Source organism: Apodemus sylvaticus, chromosome 2 (genome assembly GCF_947179515.1).
Source record: "Apodemus sylvaticus chromosome 2, mApoSyl1.1, whole genome shotgun sequence".
Classification (NCBI taxonomy): domain Eukaryota; kingdom Metazoa; phylum Chordata; class Mammalia; order Rodentia; family Muridae; genus Apodemus; species Apodemus sylvaticus.
In genome coordinates, this window is record NC_067473.1 from 4096641 (window position 1) to 4117688 (window position 21048).

A 21048-nucleotide genomic window follows, 5' to 3' on the forward strand; every position below is an offset into this window, starting at 1 on the left:
ACCTTGGTTTTCTTACCAGAATGCCAAAGACAGAGCTTGCTGTCAGAGTGTGATTTTTTTTAAACTTCCAATGTAGAACTGGAGTTCTGAGCCCTGTATATAAATGTTATTTTTTCATAGCCCTAGATGCCAAATCTGAGAAAGAGAGAGAGAGAGAGAGAGAGAGAGAGAGAGAGAGAGAGAGAGGAGGGAGAGAGGGGCCAGGGGAGAGGGAGAGAAGGAGATGTGGGTTAGCACATTTCTCCTTCAGGTGAAACCCAGGCAGGTGACTCAAGGAGAGGACCATATGCCCTTGTGTTTGGGACCCTGGCCTTCTTTCTGAAGGTTGTCTGCTGAGTGTGACCAACTTTTCTTCAATAATCCAATAGTGCATCAGCTCCTGCCTGCACTACACATTAGCTAGTGTGAGGAGGAGGAAAAGGCATGCCTCGTTCAGTAAGAACGATACTCAGGAGGTCACAGCGGTGACAAGAGGAGCTAGATATTGTGGCTTTTATAGAAAAACTGCAGAGAAGCTTAGGAGAGGGCAGGACAGTGCCTGGAGGGACTCCCGCCTAAGAAGACATTGAAATCCCTGTGGAGAGCAACCTGGTTCCCAACTCCACTTAGCAGGACATGCTAGGTTTCTGTTGCCCTGAAAGTGATTGTTGCCTCTGTTGATTATTTCCATGAGAGTTGCTGATAACTGATTAACAAAGTATATCATCCATGTTCCTCCTCTGCAGAGACAATTAACAAAATGACTAAAATGTGTATTCTAAACAAGTCACCAGAGACAGACAAATCCTGGTTCCTTCAGGGAGGCAGTGGTTGCTCTGCAGGTCATATAATACACACCTAGTAAGTACACTCTCATATAATCGCAGTGTGTGTGATTGTCCTTGGCTTAGCAATGGTTGTCTGGAGCACAGAGGCCTTCTACAGGAGACTCAGGCTGTAGCGCTGTAGGCAAAGGCCTTCTCCATGCTCCCAATGGAGGTTCTCAATGAAAGAGATGGTCTGTGTTTATCCATACTGTTCATTGACTGTTCATCGTGGAAAATGGACGCACGCCAGCTCCTCCGGGTGGACCAGAGATTAAATACCTTTTGCAGGAAGGAATGTCCAGGAAAGGAAGCTTATTGCCTACACCCTCAGGGCCTCGAGATACCTCATTAGCATGGAGAACCATGTTTTGGGCTATATGGCCACAGGTCACGCTACCTATGTGGGAAGTGTGGCACATGGTCCAGACCGAGAATCTTAGGGAGCAGGGAGCTGCCTGCCAACTTAGGAGGGGGGCTGGGTGCTGGGGGCTCTGAACCTGCTCAATCATGCCAAGTTTCCTGGCATGGGCCACTGTCCCGCATTTGCAGGTGCCCCTGAGAGGAGGCCAGAGGCAGATGCCAGCTGTCTCCCTCAATTCTCTCCTGTCTGAGATACTGTCTGCCACTGAATCTGGAGCTCACCATGTCGACAGGCCAGAGATCACCCTTTCCCCACCAGCACCGGATCTTCCTGTGCACTCTGCCACACCCAGCCTGTTATATGATGATGTTTGAGATCCAAAGTCGGTATCCCGGCTGTGTCTGTGTTGCTCGCTGTAAGGAAATGGCTTGACAAAAAGCAACCTAAGGTAGAAAGGGCTAACTTGTCTCACAACTTGAGGTTATCCCAGGGAAGGCAAGGCAGACCCTCGGTGCTTCACACCGTCTCCACAGCCTCCACAGCCTCCACAGCCTCCACAGCCAAGACAACAAGCACGCACTCGCCTGCCTAGTGGGCAGCACAGCTACCTTTCTTCACTTTTATGACCAGGGCTCAGCATGAGGAATGGCACCGCCCACCTTCAGGGCGGGTCTTCACACCTGATTAGCCGTTAAGACAATCACCACAGACATTCTCCCAAGCCAACCTGATTCTGTGGTGTGACTCCTTTCCTGGTGGCTCTGTGTTGTGTTGAGTTGACATTTAACACTCATTGTCATACACAACAAGCACTTTATTGACTGAGCCATCTCCTAGGTCTGCTGTTGTTTTGTTGTGGGGCACTGAGAAGGAATCAAATTAGGTTGCCCTGGGTGTCTATGAGTACCTATCCTCAAATGGCCCTCCTCCTTCTACCTGCCTTTCCTGAGTGCCCTACTAGATGATCTAGGTATTATCTCAATATTGTCCTATTTTTCTCTCTAGATGATGGCACAGACATATCTTACCACAGAGACACTCTGCCTCAGGTGTGGAGAAAGGGCAGCCACACCCTGCCAGAGGAGACTCCAAAGGACCAAACTGTCCCCTAGTAACTCAGCTGTGTCACAGAATGGAGACCCAGGGAAGTGGAGGGAGAAAAGAACAAAGACACTTAACATAAGCACCGGGGTCACAAGAACGAGAAGTACCCAGAAGGAGCCCCGTGCTCAGGTTTGTGCTGTTGTTGTTAGGAGATGTTTCTTTACTTATTTGCATGTTATGTGTGTGGGGGGTTTGCCTGTGTGGTACATAAACGCAGTGCCAACAGAGGCCAAACGAAGGTGGCAGTTCCTCTGGAACTGGAGTTCCGTAGAGCTGTGAATTGCCATGTGGATGCTGTTAGGAACAGGGAAGGGAGAAGAGCCCAAGAGGACAAGAGAGAAAGAAGCAAGGAGGAAACAGGAGTAAGAGAGGCAAGGGGGGGGGGGAGCAAGCAGCCCCTCTTACAGTGGGCCAAGCCCACCTGCTGTTGCCAGGCAAATGCGGGGAGGAGCTTAGACAGAATGCTAGCAGACGCTAAGCACTGAAGCCTGGGTCTTCACTAGAGCAGCGGATGTGATGAGCTGGCCCTCTAGCTCTGAGTCTCATGTTCCTTTTTGTTGTTTGTTCAGTTTTATTACGTTTGTTTGGTTTGGCTTTGTTTATGTTTTTATTTGTGTGAGTGTGTGCATGGGATGTATGTACATCACAGCACATGTATGTTGTATATACATCACAGCACATGTATGTTGTGAGAAAATATTTAAAATGACCGACCTGCCAACTCTCCCCTGGTCCTGACCATGCTCCCATAATGCTGCCGCCAACTCCCTTGAGTTGGTGCTGGTCTCTATGCCCGCAAACTCTTGGGCCCTCTGGGCCTCGGCTGGGCCATTTCACTCGGCTCTCCCTCTGTTAGCCATCTCTCTGGTGGGGCACCCCAAGTTCTTCTCACTTCCACCCAGTGCTCACATATCCCAGTTACCCCATAAAGCACGACTCTTATTCTTAAATAGTTAGCTAATTAGATTTATAAATATTATAAACACAATTACAAGATGTCAATACAGTAATTCCAGAGCCAATTAAAAGTGATAAGCTTTATCCCAGTATTTCTAACCTCATGAAATACACAGAAAACATCTGAAGCCATTCTGGTTCTCCAACCTGCAACCTCAGTGCATGCTGGTGCACCCTCCCACACCTCCTAGCTCTGCCCATTTCCCTATCCAATCACAGACCGTCTCTGTACTGATGAAATTGGACAGGAAAATTCCTGCAGCACATGTATGGAAGGCAAATAACTTTTGGGACTTGGTTCTCTCTTTCCACTGTGTGTGCCCAGGGATTGAACTGCAGTTCGGTTGTTGTGTTGTTTTGTTACAGTACTAGGAATCAGACCTAGGGGGTAATGGGCACCAGCTCTACCACAGAGCTACAGCTTTACCCTGGGATTTTTATTTTTAATGTGGGAATATCCAGCACAAGAAGATAAATATGGGGGCTGGAGAGATGGCTCAGTGGTTAAGAGCACTGACTGCTCTTCCAGAGTTCCTGAGTTCAATTGCCAGCAACCACATGGTGGCTCACAACCATCTGTAATGGGATCCGATGCCCTCTTCTGGTGTGTCTGAAGACAGTGTACTCACATTCATAAAATAAAAAAATAAAAAAAAATAAAGAAAGAAAAATAAGATAAAGATGTAGCATCTAACAAGTTACCAAGGCTGGGTCAGGGACTCCTAGCTTGGCAAGACATAAAGGAAGGAGGATCATTTGAGCCCAGAAATTAAGGGCCAGACTGGGCAGCATAGGGGGACCCTAAAGAGAAAATACAGGGGGTGAGTAAGAGCCCTAATCTCAAGGAGTGAGGTGTACCCTTGGGATGTGTGCACATAGCACTCCGGCCGCGTGCTGCCCAGCACTCTCAGTGCTCACAGCACCACACCCAGCACCTAGGGCTTCTCTGCCTGCCTGGAAAATGTGAGCGCTGAGGCCTCAGAACCCAGAAACTCGCCCAGCATCAGTGGGAGCTCCCCTATGGCCGCACCTTCCTCAGTGAGGCCCGAAGCCCTGGTCTGCAGTGTTCTTTCCACGTGCCTTGAAAGGTCTCCTTCTACCTTTTTTCCACTGTGTTTTTGTATGTGTACATGTGTGTGCGTGGGTGCACTTGCCCAGGTGAGCACATGTGGAAGCCAATGGTATGGTATCAAGATCTTCTCCTCATTGCCTTTCTGGTTTTTTAAAAATTACATTTTATGCCAGATGGTGGTGGCACACACCTTTAATCCCAGCACTCAAGAGGCAGAGGCAAGTTAATCTCTGAGACTGAGGCCAGCCTGGTACAGAGTGAGCTCCAGAACAGCCAGGGCTACACAGAGAAACCCTGTGAAGTAGAAACTTAAGGGTTCTGTGGAAAGTCAGTTGTATTGAATGGTGTTTTGCTGGGACGAACACATGAAGGAACGTTTTGCTGAATCAGACACCGGTGAAAGAATGTTCTGCTAAAACGAGCACATAAAAGCACATAAAAGGACACGCGACGAAGGATTCTTCACTAACAGCACACGTGTATTGGTCCTCCTGACATTTCATTGTTGGGCCCCATTTGTCGGGACTCCACTGAGAGAAACACACCTAAAAACTTCTCTTGCGTTCTCGCAGCTTCTTGCTCAGCTGAGACAGGCGCGCGCACTGAGGCAGGTGCGCTGAGGCAGGGGTGCGCACTGAGGCAGGGGCGTGCGCTGAGGCAGACACGCGATGTTGGGAGTGGGTATAAAAAGGATTCCATGGACAGAGCTGGGCTGGGCTTGCCTATAGAGCTAGCCATGCCACCTTGTTGGTTTCTCTTCTTCACTGATCTTCAATTCGCCAAGAACTCCTGGTCTTCCTGTTGGTCCCTCTGCTGACTTGTGCTGAGGCTGAGGCCTGGCTGTCTCTGCTAGGTCGTGCCACCACTGCTGACTCATGTTTGCTATCCTGACTCTACCAAACTCAACTGCTGATATCCATGAAGCATTTGTGAGTGGATCGAGCTGACACTGCTGACCTGTGAACTCAACTGATGATTTCCAGACCATACAGAGGGCATTTACTCCAAAGAACCTTTCTAAACAGGTCCACTTCCCTGTATCCTTTCTTTTCCACTACCTCTGGTAGGTGGTGAACTAGAAGGGAGGTTAAAGCATTTAAGGATCATCATTAAAAATGGGTTTTGAAAAAATTAAAATTATAGCCCTATCTCAAAAAACCAAAAGAAAAAAATTACACTTTATTAATTTTGTCTATATGTATACACATGTATAAACACTCAAGCAAGCACTTGTGTGGAGGGCAAAGAACAATTTGCAGAAGGTAGTTCTTTCATTCCCAGTGATAAACTGAGGTTTGGCAACAGGAGCTTTTACTCACTGAGTCATCGGCTGGCACTCCACCTTAAGCTTTGGAGACAGGGTCTCTCACTGAACCTACACCTCATCCTCTGCACTATGGTGTTTGACCATGAATTCTCCAGAATGCACCTGTGTGTGTCTCAGAGCATTGGGGTTACAATGTGCACTGCCACACTCAGTACATTTTTTAAGATTTATTTTATTTTTATTTATGTGCATGTGTGTCTTCATTTCATTGCTGTAAAGGGACACTATGACCCAGGCAACTCTTATAAAGGTAAATATTTATTTGGGACTGGCTTAAAGTTTCAGAGGTTCAGTCCATTATCCTCATGGTGGGAAACATGGCAGCATCCAGGCAGACCTGAGAGTTCTATATCATCATCTGCAGGTAGCAGAATGGGACTGTCCTCCACAGGTAGGCCAGGAAGAGGCCATTCCACACTGGGCAGAGCTTGAGCATGGGCCATCTCAAAGCCCACACTCCGAGTGACACACCTCCTCCAACCAGGTCACAGCCACTCCAATAAGGCCACATCTCCTAATAGTGCCACATTCTATGGCCAACCATTGAAACAGGAATCTATGGGGGCCAGACCTATTCAAACCACCACATTTCACTCCCTGACACCCATAGGCTTGTTCAAACCTATGAGTCTATCTGGGGGAGGGCATACCTAGCCATACCATTATACAAAATGTATTTAATCCAACTTCAAAAGTCCCCATAGTCTATCACAGCCTCATCAGTGCTTAAAGTCCAAAGTTCAGATTCTCTTCTGAGAGTCATGTGGTCTCTTAACTGTAATTCCCCTATAAAATCAAAATCAAAGCAGATCACATACTTCCAACATTACATGATATACATTACCATTCCAAAACATCATGGTGAGGAAATACTGGACCAAAGCAAACAAAAAAACCAGCAGGACAATCTCCTCTACATCTTCATGTCTGATATCCAACTCCTTTCAGATTTGTTGACTGAAACAAACTTCTCTTCCTTTGGCTGGTTCCACTCCTGGTTAGCAGCTTTCCTTGAGAGGTATTCAATGACTCTGGTATCTCTAACATCTTGGGGTCTCCAAGGCAACTTCAGTTTCATGGCTTCATATCCCAATGTCTGGATCCACATATGATCTTCTGGGCTCCTCCCAAGGGCTGGCATCACTTCTCCAGATCTGAACTCTGTACCACTCTAGGCTCTAGTTGACTCTACGCCACTGCTGCTGCTGTTCTTGGTGGTCAACTCATGGCACTAGAATCTCCAATATGCTGGGGTCTTCCACTGCAACTAGGCTTCACCAATAGCCTCTTGTAGGCTCTCTTCAGGTGTCAAGCTTCAACTTCTTTGCAAGACCCCTTCAGTTCTAGACTGCCTCTGAGGCTGCACCTTCACCAATGGCCAATCAACAGTGACAGGTCTCTGCTGCTCTCTATGACCCCTTCATGCCTTCAAAAGCAGTAGCACAGAAGTGATTCTTATACATTACCAAGTCCAGCTGCCAGCATGATGTCTAAATTTGGCATATAATTCTCTTTGTAGTCTCAGAAAACACTTCCCATAAGATTTCACCTCAGTGATGCTGTCTCTTAATCACCATTAATTTCTTAGCTCCAGCTAAACAGCATCAGTTCTCCAGTAGTTGCCGTCTACTTTTGACTCTAAAGCCAGAGCCACATGGCTGACGCTGCTGAGTCTGCTGGGGCTAGAAGATGGTCTCCTTGTTCTGTAACATCTTCACCAGTTTACTGATTCTGATTGTTCACTGCCTAAGCTTGTCTGTCCTGGAACTTGCTCTGTAGACTAATCTTGAACTCAAGAGATCTGCATGCCTCTGTCTCCTGAGTGCTGGGATTAAAGACATGCACCACCATGCCTTGACCTAAGCTTTTCTTTCATTCTTTTTCACAAGATCTTTATAGGTCCACTATGCCTTAAGGTCCAGATCAAAAGCCTGGGTATTTCAGCCTTAAAATCTGGATCACAGGTTTGCCCTCCATTTCTGGATTATAGTTTATTCCAGATATAGTCAAGATGTCAACCAAGAATAACCATCACAATCCATCCCCCATCAATTTGGCATACAACCCCATCACCTTAAGTTAAAATGAAAACAATAACCAGGTCATAATAATGCTGAATATAATATAGTATCTCTTGCCCAACTGGTAACAGATAAACAATAAGCTTAGCTAGGTGGGATCTTGCCCTGAGGTCACCACTCCCTTAATTTCATTCACTATCCTAAAACACAGATTTTAGCTTCATTCCACTTCCTGGTGACCATTTAACCCTTGAACCATACATTTTACTTTTTCTTTTCTTTTCTCAATTTGCTGTGCTTGATCAAAACACTTTTTGTAAAAGTGAACCACAAGGACTGGAGAGAGATCGCTCAGTGGTTAAAAGTACTCACTGCTCTTCCAGAAGTCTTGAGTTCAATTCCCAGAAAGCACATGGTATGGTGGCTCTTAACCATCTGTAATGGGATCTTCTGGTATATCTGAAGACAGCCACAGTATACTCATATGCATAAAAGAAATAAAAACTCTTTAAAATAAATAAACTCAGGACTCAGTTGTACTAGGCTATTTTGAAATTTTCTTTGTCAATGTAACTAATCTAAATCTCTTCACTTTAGCCTCAGGCAGACTGTTAAGACAAGGGCAAAAAGCAGGTACAGTCCTCACCAAAATTTCATAAGAACAGACTCTATGCCTCATACTAAAATTCTCCTCTGAAACCCCTTGAGCCAGGCCCACACAATTTAAATCACCCTCAGCACCACTGTCTTCTGTGCTTCTACTAGTACAGCTCATTAAGACCCACTTAAAGCATTCCACTACTTTCATAATCAAAAATCCCAAAGTCTGCATTCCTCCAAACAAAAACATGGTCAGGCCTATGACAGCAATACCCCACTCCTGGTACCAACTTCTGTCTTTGGGTTTTATTGCTGTGAAGAGACACTATGACCAGGGCAACTCTTATAAATGAAAACATTTCATTGGGTCTAGTTTGTAGTTTAGAGGTTTAGTTTATTGTCATCATAATGGAAACTATGGCGGCATCCATGCAGACTAGATGCTAGAGGAGCCAGGAGATCTACATCTTGGTCCAAAGGCAGGCCGGAGGAGACTATCTTCTGCAGGCAGACAGGAGGGGGCTCTCCTTTGTACTAGATGGAGTCTGAGCACTAGGATACCTCAAAAACTGCCTACATAGTAACAGGCTTTCTCTAACAAGGCCACACCTATTCTAACAAAGTCACACCTTCTAATAGAGCCACTTCCCATGAGCCAACCATATTCAAGCCACCACAGATGCCATGACCAAGACAACTCATAAAAGAAACATTTCTTTGGGAATTTGCTTATAGTTTCAGAAGAATAGGACATGGTCATCATAATGGGAAGCAGACAGCCATGATGTTGGCTCAGTAGTTGAAAGCTTTACAGCCTGATACATAGACTGCAGACAAGAGAGACACTGATCTTGGCATGGGCTTTGAAACTTCAAGTCCCACCACCTGCTTCCAACAAGGCCATGCCTCCTAATCCTTCCCAACAAGTTCTACTAACTAGAACCAAGCATTCAAACATAGAACCTATGGGGACCACACCCGTTCACACTACCATATGCAAGAAAGAAAATGGATACGAGAAGCTTTGATAGAAATTCCCATTTGAAATATTAGCCTTTCTGTGATTCACTGCTCTTGAATAGAGGCCTGGTCTTCATTTAGGATCTTCGCCTACTATAAGATCTGGAATAAGTCAGCTGGAAGCAGTTTTAGTTTTTATTTCTTTAAATTCTTGCTAGACATGCATTTAATCTCAACACCCATAAGACAGAGGAACCAAGCTCTCTGTGAGTTTGAGACAAGCATGATCTACAGAGCAAATTCCAGGCCAGTCTGGGACCATATAGTGAGTCTCCAAAGAGAAACCTTTATTACAGGACTAAAGAGATGGCTCAGAGATCAAGAGTGCTCGCTGAGTTTTCACAACATCTAGGCTCAGTTTCCAGCACTCACAATGACAGCTCAAACCCTCTGGAATGCCAGATACAGGGTTTGATTTCCTCTTCTGACCTCTGAGCCCATTAGGCACCCATATATGTAGGCAAACTAGTAATGTATGTAAAATAAATGAATCTACAAAGTTTTAAAAAGAAACTAATAAGTAGGTACGCTATATTTCAAGTATCACAATGACCCTAAATCACAGACCTAAATTCTTCTTTTTAAGGGACTTTACATTTTGTATGTGAGTGCTTTGTCTGCAGGTACACATGTGTACCACATGCTTGCAGTGCCCATGAAGGCCAGAAACATTGTTAGATCCCCTGGAACTGGAACTACAGCGGGTTATGAGCTGCCATGTGGGTGCTGGGAACTGAACCCTAGGTCTTCTGCAAGAACAGTAAGTATTCTTAACCACTGAACCATCTCTCTAGCCTATTCCCCAGACCCCGCTCTTACATAAACACCAAGAGCACTCCAAAAGCCCATGGTAAATAATTGCAGAGAGAGAAGCCATTTGTTGGGGGTGGGGGTGGGAGGTGTTCTGGCTCCTATCAGCCCTGTTTCAAACCCTCATGAGGTAAACATTAATGGAAGCAACAGATGACCATGCAGAGAGACCTTTGCCCCAGCGCTTGTCATTAATGCTGAAATGAGGGCAGCTTACAAGCATATGCACAAGGTCAGAAAACATGGTCTAAGGTTGCATTAGTCTCCATTGCCCTGGTTTCTTCATGTATCTAAAAAGGGAACAGGAAAAATATTCTAGCAGGAGTAGTTTTCATACTTGCAAACTGTAGTGGACGAGCCCACACGCTTACCACTCCTGAGTCTTTGCTGCACAAATATCCAGTTAGGATTCAGTGGATAGCTTGAGTTTGGGAGGCCCACTACAGCTGATTGAACCTTGCATCTGAAGCTAACAGGGCTATTTGGGGAGGTTGTCAAACCTTGAGGAGATGGCTCTCACTAGTGGAAGTGAGTCACAGGCCCTAGACGCTCATGAAGCTACATGCATCCTGATCTGTACGACGTAAGCCTCAGCTCTTGCCACCACGGACTCCACCTGCCTCGCCAGAACTCCCCGTACAACATTCAGCCCAAACAAAGCTTTCCTCCCCTAAGTTGCCGCTCAGTGTGGATTTTTGGTTATTCTGACAAGAAAAGTAAGGCGTGGCCTCAGTTTAACCTCCAAACTGAGATAAAGGTGCTGCTATAACTCAGTGGTCGAGCTTGCCTTGCATTTACATAACCCTAGGTTCAGTCTCCAGTACAAAAACGTCCCTACTACAGCAAAAAGATGATTTTGATATGAAAGTGTTATCTAATAGGAGGGTAAAATTCCTTTTCTTAGCTAGATAGTAGTCAGGCTGACATGCTTAAAACATGGGTAAAAAAGGTTATAAATAAATCTGGATTGGTAACACACCTATAATTCTAGCACTTAGGAGATTGAGGCAAAATGGTCAGGATTTCAAAACTGACCCCAGATATATACACACACTTGAGGATAGCTTCAGAAGTCCCTGGCTGGTGAGATGATTTAGCAGATAAAGGCCCTTGCTGACAACCCTTACAGCCTGAGTTCAGTCTCAGGAACCCACACTGTGGAAGGACGGATCCTGTTGCAGGATATTTGATCACACTGTGAACCCCAGGATTGTGTTATTTACTGAAAAAAAAATCTGTTTCTAGTTGTGTTGTGGCTCACCCTTAGCACACACCTTTAATCCCTTTGGTTGGAATACAGACACACCCTCGGTATACAGCTTTAATTCCAAACAATGAAGGTAAAGTTAGTTGGTAGAAGGAAACCCCTATGTTTGAAAGTAATGTCCAAGGCAGACAAAGTGACAAATCAGAAAAAATTTACAGAATAGAAAATGCCCAACTGTGATGGCTTGTATATGCTCTGGCCAGGGAGTGGCACTATTAGAAGGAGTGGGTGTGGCCTTGTTGGAGTAGGTGTGTCACTGTGGGTGTTGGCTTTTTTTGGGGGGAGGTGGATTTGGTTTTTTTAAGACAGGGTTTCTCTGTATAGCCCTGGCTGTCCTGGAACTCACTCTGAAGACCAGGCTGGCCTCGAACTCAGAAATCCGCCTGCCTCTGCCTCCCAGGTGCTGGGATTACAGGCGTGCGCCACCACCGCCCAGCTTGGGTGTTGGCTTTAAGACCCTCATCCTAGGTGCTCATCTCTAGGAAGTGATTTTCCTCAAAGCAGCCTTCATATGAAGATGTTGAACTGTCAGCTCCTCCTGCACCATGCCTGCCTGGATGCTGCCATGCTTCTGCCTTGATGATAATAAACTGAACCTCTGAACCTGTAAACCAGTCCCAATGAAATGTCATCATTATAAGACTTACCTTGGTCATAATGTCTGTTCACAGCAGTAAAACCATAACTAAGATACCAACTCTCACAAGAAGAAAGAGGAAGAGGAAGCTACTTAAGAAATCAGTGCAGAGAGAAAGGGGAGGCTGTTTTCCCAGGACAGTTGTTCAGAGACAGGTTGCAGAAAGAACAAGCTAGACAAAGGTGAAGACAGAACAAGGCAGAGAATGAGAAGGTGACAAAAGATTAGAACATATTGCCAAAGTTAGCATGAGGCCACGCAGAGCAATTCAGGAAACGCTGAGAGAAGCCAGTTTGGATCAATCAGCTTGGAGACTTGGATTTTGAGACCGAACAGCTGAGTTGAACTAGCCAGTCAGAGATCAGAAAGAACTAGGAAGGGGTGAGCTCATTCAATTGTAAGTCTACATTGGTGGGCACATCAGAGAAGCAGCTTCAGATGCCCTTACGGGCAGTTTTAGTTTGATGGTTGGTAGAAACTAATGGTTTGCTAAGATAATAATGTTTTTATCTTTTAGTCACCAGATATTAGTTCTGACACAGAGATAGGCAAGGAGTTCAGGGACTAACGCTAGGCAGGATTAAGAGGCTAGGCAGGGTTCCTCCAGAGCTGCAACATCCCAGCCTCTGCATCCCAGCAGTTCCAGTCAGTCAGTAAGTCTCTGTAGACAGCTTCTTTCCAGGAATTCTCTCTGACAGTCCCCCGTGATGACCAAGTAACATGTTTTGTGCATGTAGGGATCCACACACAATTCATTAGATATTACAAGTTTCCCCATAGCTAGGAAACTCATTCCTGGCATCTGATACAGATGGGGCTGAGTAGCAGGTAGGACAGCAGCTCCAAAGACAGGCATGGTGGTGCACACCTTTAATCCCAGAGCTTAGACAAAGACAAGCAGAGCTCTTTGAGTTCAAGGCCAGCCTGGTCTACATAGGAGTGCCAGGGCTACATAGAGTTTTAGTCTCAAAAGACAACAGAAAAAAAGAAAGGAAAGGAAGAAAAATAGAGAAGAGAAAGAGAGAAACTCCTGGATCCTCCCAAGAGTATTAGCACCCTGCTGCAGACCTGACTTATTTTCCTTACCCACTCCATGGTGGTCACATTTACACTGGCGTATAATGGGACTGCTGCACCAAAAATTAGTTCAGTAGAGTGAAGCTAACAGATGAAGGAAGCATGCATTTTAAATAACCGAAAATACATATCTTTTTTAAAAACTAGATTATCTGTTTTATCTTGTGTTTCCAGGTATTTGCACTCTGTGAGCTATTATACTTATATTTAGATATATTTAGCTAAATATTTGTATTTTAAAAGAAGTGGGACTCTGGGAGACATCTCTGTTGTGTAGTCTCCCATTTTTATAAGCAATATACAAATATTGTCTAATCTTTTTTAAAAAGTCCATCTATTTTTACTGTAGAACATCTTAGAAATGAATTTTTTTTTAATTATTTAGTTTTTTGGTTTGGTTTGGTTTGGTTTGGTTTGGTTTTTTTCGAGACAGGGTTTCTCTGTGTAGCCCTGGCTGTTCTGGAACTCACTCTGTAGACCAGGCTGGCCTCAAACTCAGAGATCCACCTGCCTCTGCCTCCAAAGTGCTGGGATTACAGGCGTGCACCACCACCGCCTGGCAATTTATTTTTATTTTATGTGTATTGGTGTTTTGCCTGCATATATGTCTGTGTGAGGGCTTCAGATGCCCTGGAACTAGAGTTACAGAGAGTTATGAGCTGCCATGTGGCTGCTGAGAATTGAACCCAGGTCCACTGGAAGAGCAGCCAGTGGTCTTACTTGCTGAACCATCTCTTCAGCCCCCTAGGAAACTAGTTTAATCAAAAACCATCTGGGGGCTGGAAAGGTGGCTCAGCGGTTAAGAACACTGACTGCTCTTCCAAAGGTCCTAACTTCAATCTCAGCAACCACATGGAGACTCACAACCATCTGTAATGAGATCTGATGCCCTCTTCTGGTGTGTCTGAAGACAGCTACAGTATACTTAGATATAACAATAAATAAATCTTGAAAAAAAATCTGAACTTAGGTATAAAGCACGAATGTTGTTGTCACAGACTCATGTCTTTTCTAATTTAGAAAAGAAGAGTCAACTTCTTTCCAAACTTTTGGGTCTATCCTGTTAGGTTAAATAGAGTTGACGGTTAGTTTAAATGCTACATTCTTTTTGTTTTAACCTAATGATACCGAGTGATGAGGATCTATATGTTGAAGGCATATTAAAAAGACAGTGAAAACACTTGAATATTTTAAGCATGGAACTACTTTTGAATGATAGGGATTTAGGGTAAACCAACAGTCATAACAAAAATATGATCAATAAGAGGACAAAATATCTTCATTGATAACTTCATTAAGCCAAGATTAGAATTATTGTACCACTTAGAAAGGTACCAGTAGCCGGGTGCTGGTGGCGCACGCCTGTAAATCCCAGCACTCTGGGAGGCAGAGGCAGGCAGATTTCTGAGTTCGAGGCCAGCCTAGTCTACAGAGTGAGTTCCAGACAGCCAGGGCTATACAGAGAAACCCTGTCTCGAAAAAAACAAATCCAAAGAAAAAGAAAAAAAAAAAAGAAAAAGAAAGAAAGAAAGAAAGAAAGAAAGAAAGAAAGAAAGAAAGAAAGAAAGAAAGAAAGAAAGAAAGAAAGAAAGAAAGAAAGAAAGAAAGAAAGAAAGAAAGAAAGAAAGAAAGAAAGAAAGAAAGAAAGAAAGAAAGAAAGAAAGAAAGAAAGAAAGAAAGAAAGAAAGAAAGAAAAAGAAAGAAAAGGAAAGGTTCCAGTTGGAATACTAAATATCATTAAAAATTCTAGGTCTAATTTTAAACGCATTAAAGGTGAGAGAAGTGGTTACTTACTCTGGGTGGGCACTGTTGTCTGTGGTACCGAAGATAAAGTCACTGAGGATTTTAAAGTCTACAAGAATGAGTCCTCAGGCGACAAGACAGTTTCCTGTCTCTGTTTCACAGTCTAGAGTGACTTGGAGCCTGCATACAGTTTTACATGTGCATCCGCGTGGCGCCTTTGATAACAATCTCTTCTTTCTCTCAGTTGATGAAGCCATCTGGTTCTCTTTATCCTTTGACGAGGACTCTAATTTACAATCTTAGTTATCATAATAACTAAATACTATGTTATTTAGTTATCATAGTGCTCTACAAGTACCACGTGTTATTTATCTAGTAGACCAAATTTTATACACAGATTTAAATATTTTGTCTAATAAAATTGCTTTTATAACCACTATGAAATTGAGCAGGAATGTTCTAAATAGGACTAACTCTCTAAATAGAATTGTTCTATGGCTGAAGCCACGACAGACTACTCAAAAAGTAGTCTTTGTAGGAAAACATAGAACCAAAATCTAAACACATATTTTAAAGTCTATTTAGTAAAAAAAATAAATAAAACACAGTTTTGGTTTTAAGTAATTTTTTTGTTATTTTAAGTTATTGTGATTTTTTTTTTTTTTTGGCAAACATTCTTCATGATAGCTCAATACTTAAGAACATACCCTTGGGGATGGAGAATTGGCTCAGAAGTTAAGGGGACTGGCTGCTCTACCAAAGGACCTGGGTTCAATTCCCAGAACCCACATGGCAGCTCATAATTGTCTGTAACTCCAGTTCCAGGAGATCCTATACCATCACACACACATGCAAGCAGGCATAACACCACTGTACATAAAATAAAAATAAATCATTTTTAAAAGCATTCATTCATTTAAAAAAAGTTATAGAGGATTGGGAATTACTTGGGGTGTTAAATTTTGACCTTAAAATTTTTTATAACCTTTATAGTGTAATCAACTTGGTTATAATCATATTCATTTTTAGCAATACTTTTCCAATATACTTTAATCTTAACATTGTTAATATGATTTTTTTTAATTTAATGAAGTCATTTTAAATGAAAGCTCAGGAGTCTGTATCTAAAACACAGAGAACAAATATGATATCTTAGATATCTAACAGTTATAAACACAGGAAAAAATACATTAGTCATCTTTTGTATTCTTTTAAAAAAGTAATCAGCTGTTAAATATTGAAGTCATTCTAATAGGCATCTTAAAGTTATTTTTTTGTTTTGTAAAAATTAGCTTTTTTAGGTTTTGTGAAGCATCCAGACCAATAAAATCATAAAGACTTTAATACTTTTAACTATAGACAGAAATAAGTAATTCTTCCAAATAAGTCATTATGAAGTGATACATTAAGATTATCTGTGGCCAGGCAGGGGTGGCGCACGCCTTTAATCCCAGCACTTGGGAGGCAGAGGCAGATGGAATTTTGAGTTCAAGGCCAACCTGGTCTAGAGAGTAAGTTCCAGGACAGCCAGGGCTACACAAAGAAACCCTGTCTTGAAAAAAACAAAAACAAAAACAAAACATTGGACTGGAGAAATGGCTCAGTGGTTAGGAACACTGACTGCTCTTCCGGAGGTCCTGAGTTCAAATCTCAGCAACCACATGGTGGCTCACAACCATCTGTAATGAGATCTAATGCCCTCTTCTGGTGTGTCTGAAGACAGCTACAGTGTACTTACATAATAAATAAATAAATCTTTAAAAAATAGTATCTGTGAAGTCATCTGTGCAGTGGTGGTACATGCATTTGGAAGGCAGAGGTAGGCAGATCTCTGTGAGTTCAAGGCCAGCCTGGTCTACAAAATGAGTTCCAAGACAGCCAAGGATTTAAAAAAAAAACTGTCACAAACAAAACCAAAATAGTTTTTCTATGTTGAGCCTGTCCATGAGCTCTGAGACTGTCTTTGTAGACAGCCTTATTATAGGTTTCTAAAGTAACAATATCTAAAACCATTCAGGGCTATCTTTTGCATGGCCTGGATAAGATATGAATCTCTAGTAGTGGTGGTGCACATTTTTAATGCCACCAGTCCAGAGGCAAAGGCCAGCAGATCTTTGGGTTCCAGCCAGCAAGTACTACAGAGTACTTTATGGCTAATATCTACTTATCAGTGAGTGCATACCATGCCTGTCCTTTTGGGTCTGGGTTATCTTACTTTGGAAGATATTTTCTAGTTCCATTTATTTGCCTGCAAAATTCATGATGTCCATGTTTTTAATAGCTGAACAATATTCAATTGTGTACATGAACCACATTTTCTGTATCCATTCTTCAGTTGAGGGACATCTGAGCTGTTTCCAGTTTCTGGCTATTAGGAATAAACCTGCTATGAACACAGTGGAGCACGTGTTCTTTTGGTATGGTGGGGCATCTTTTGGATATTTGCCCAAGAGTGGTATAGCTGGGTCTTCAGGTAGAACTGTTTCCAGTTTTCTGAGGAAGTGCCAGACTAATTTCCAGAGTGGTTCTACCTGCTTGCACTCCCAACAGCAATGGAGGAGTGTTTTCCTTGCTCCACATCTTTGCCAGCATCTGCTGTCACTTGGGTTTTTGAACTTAGCCATTCTGACTAGTGTGAAGTGAAATCTCAGGGCTGTTTGGATTTGCATTTTTTCGATGACTAAGGATGTTGAACATTTCTTTAAGTGCTTCTCTGTCATTTGAGATTGTCAATTGAGAATTCTGTTTAGTTCTGCATCCCATTTTGTAACTGAGTTTTTTGGTTTGTTGGAGTCTAACTTACTGAGTTCTTTATATATTTTGGATATTAGCTCTCTGTGGGATGTGGGGTTAGTAAAGATCTTTTCCCAATCTGTAGGTTTTATCCTATTGACACTTTCCTTTGCCCTTTAAATTTCATGAGGTCCCATTTATCAATTGTTGGATCTTAAAGCCTAAGCCGTTCAGGAAATTGTTTCCTATTACAATGAGTTCTAAGCTCTTTCCCACTTTCTCTTCCATTAGATTAAATGTATCTGGTTTTATGTTGAGGTACTTGATCCACTTGGACTTGAGTTTTGTGCAGGGTTATAAGTATGGATCTATTTGCATTCTTCTATGTGCAAACATCCAGTTAGACCAGCACCATTTGTTGAGATGCTTTCTTTTTTTCCATTGTATGGTTCTGGCTTCTTTGTCAAAAATCAAGTGTCTGGGTTTATTTCTGGGTATTTTTTTCTTTAAGATTTATTTATGTATATGTAAGTACACTGTAGCTGTCTTCAGATCTCCAGCAGAGGGAGTCAGATCTTGTTACAGATGGTTGTGAGCCACCATGTGTTTGCTAGGATTTGAACTCAGGATCTTCAGAAGAGCAGTTGGTGCTCTTAACTGCTGAGCCATCTCTCCAGCCAGAAGGCCAGGAGAATTAATGGAAATCTACAGCTGACTGGGATAGGGTGTGAGTGGCATCTCTAAGAAGTCCCAAAGACCTGGGATGGAGAAGACACCCAGGAGTCAATGCAGGTGACCTTAGCTAAGAAGCCTAACAGTGGGGACATGGAATCTGGAGAGGCTACCTTCTATAGCAGGACCCACAGTGGAGGGATAAAGACACCAACCCACACACAAAACTTTTGATCCAAAATGTAGAGAAGACATTCCTTCAGTGTGTGCTCTTTGTCCCCCCTATGTAAAAGAAATGGGGGGCAAAGAGAGCACATACTGAAGGAATGGCCGATAGCCCGCCCAGTGAGACCCATCCCATGGGCGATCACCAACCCCTGACACTATTAATGACACTCTGTTATACTTACAGACAGGATCTTAGCATAACTGTCCTCTGAAAGGCCCACCTAGCCGCATGCAGATACCTACTGCTAAACATTGGACAGAGGTAGGGACTCTCATGGAAAAGTTAGAAGAAGGATTGAAGGCCCTGAAGGGGATGGGAACCCCACAGGAAGACCAACAGAGTCAACTAACCTGGACTCCTGGAGGTTCTCAGAGACTGAACCACCAAAAAAAAGAGCATGCATGGACTGGACCAAGGCCCCCAGCACACATGTAACAGACATGCACCTCAGTCTCCATGTGGGTCTCCCAACAACTGGAGTGGGAGCTGTCCCTAAAGCTGTAGCATGACTGGAATCCATTCCCCAACAGGGCTGCCTTGCCTGGCCTCAGTGGGAGAGGATGCACCTAATCCTGAAGAGATGGGGAGAGGGGAGGACCAAGAGGGCAGCTCACCTTCTCAGGGGAGAAGGGAAGGGGGGATTGGGGGAGAGACTGTGAGAAGGGGACCAGGAAGGAGGCAGTGACTGAGATGTTAATTAACTAATAATTAGTTAATTAAAGAAGAAAAAAGAAATATAATATCACCAAAAAATAATGTTCAAAATCTTGGTTTATAAAAATATGTATTTATGATTATATAATTGCACACTGTCTATATGTAAATATTCATATGTATGTGTATGTGCATGTGCATGTATATGTGTATTAGTTTGGGTTCTCTAGAGTCACAGAACATATGGATAGTCTTTATATAGTTAGGGAATTTGTCAATGACTTAGTCTGTAGTCCAACTCCCCAACAATGATCAGCAGCAGCTGTGGATGGAAGTCCAAGGATCTAGCAGTTTCTCAGTCCCACGAGGCAAGCAGGCAAGGAAGAGTGAGAGAGAGTCTTCCTTCTTCCAATGTCCTTATATGTCTCCAGCAGAGGGTGTAGCCCAGATTAAAGGCTGTAGGTCTCCAACAGAGGGTGTGGCCCAGATTATTGGGGTGTGGGTCTCCATCAGAGGGTGTGGCCTGGATTAAAGGTGTGTGCATTCATGCCTTTAATCCCAAATGATCTTGAACTCGGAGATCTCCTTGTCTTAGCCACTATTCTTCAAGGTCTCCATGCCAAGATCCAGGTCAGAAACTTATATCTCTGAGCCTCCAAATTAGGATCATAGGTGAGCCTTCCAATTCTAGACTGTAGTTCATTCCAGATATAGTCAAGTTGACAACCAGGAATAGCCACTACAGTATGTGTGTGTATATGATGTATATGTATGTGTATATGTATATGCATATTTTTTAAACCTAGCTTAGTCAATACCAAACTGGCTTGAAAGTAAGTGCTCATATATCTTGGTCCAGCTGCCTTTCAGATCACTGTAAAAGTAAAATTTCAAGAGCAAAAAAATTTACAAAATATAAAGCATATATTTCATCAGTTTGGACCCTTAGGTAAAACAGAGATAGTTCTAAATCTCTCTTTGGGACAATTAATATAAAAATGGCCAGGCGGTGGTGATGCACGCCTTTAATGCCAGCACTTGGGAGGCAGAGGCAGGCGGATTTCTGAGTTCGAGGCCAGCCTGGTCTACAGAGTGAGTTCCAGGACAGCCAGAGCTATAATTCATCTGGAATAAAAAAAAAAAAAAAAAAAAAAAAAAAAAAAAAAAAAAAAAAAAACCAGGATAGCTAAAACTATTCTCAACAGTAAAAGAACTTCTGGGGGGATCAGAACCCCAGACCTCAGACATTACTACAGAGCAATAGTGATAAAAAAAAAAAAAAAAAAAAAAAAAAAAAAAAAAAAAAACTGCATGGTGTTGGCACAGTGACAGGCAAGTGGACCAATGGAATAGAATTGAAGACCCAGAAATGAATCCACACACCTATGGTCACTTGATCTTTGACAAAGGAGCTGAAAACATCCAATGGAAAAAAGATAGCCTTGTCAATAAATGGTGCCGGTTCAATTGGAGGTCAGCATGCAGAAGAATGCGAATTGATCCATTCTTATCTCCTTGTACTAAGCTCAACTCCAAGTGGATCAAGGACCTCCACATAAAACCTGACACACTGAAACTAATAGAAAAGAAACTGGGGAAGACCCTTGAGGACATGGGCACAGGGGAAAAGTTCCTGAACAGAACACCAATAGCTTACGCTCTAAGATCAAGAATTGACAAATGGGACCTCATAAAATTACCAAGTTTCTGTAAGGCAAAGGACACTGTCAAAAGGACAAAACGTCAACCAACAGATTGAGAAAGGATCTTCACCAACCCTAAAGTCGACAGAGGGCTAATATCTAATATATACGAAGAACTCAAGAAGGTAGAGAACTAAATAACCCTATTAAAAAGTGGGGTACAGAGCTAAACAAAGAATTTTCACATGAAGAACTTCGGAGGGCTGAGAAACACCTTAAGAAATGTTCAACATCATTAATCATTAGGGAAATGAA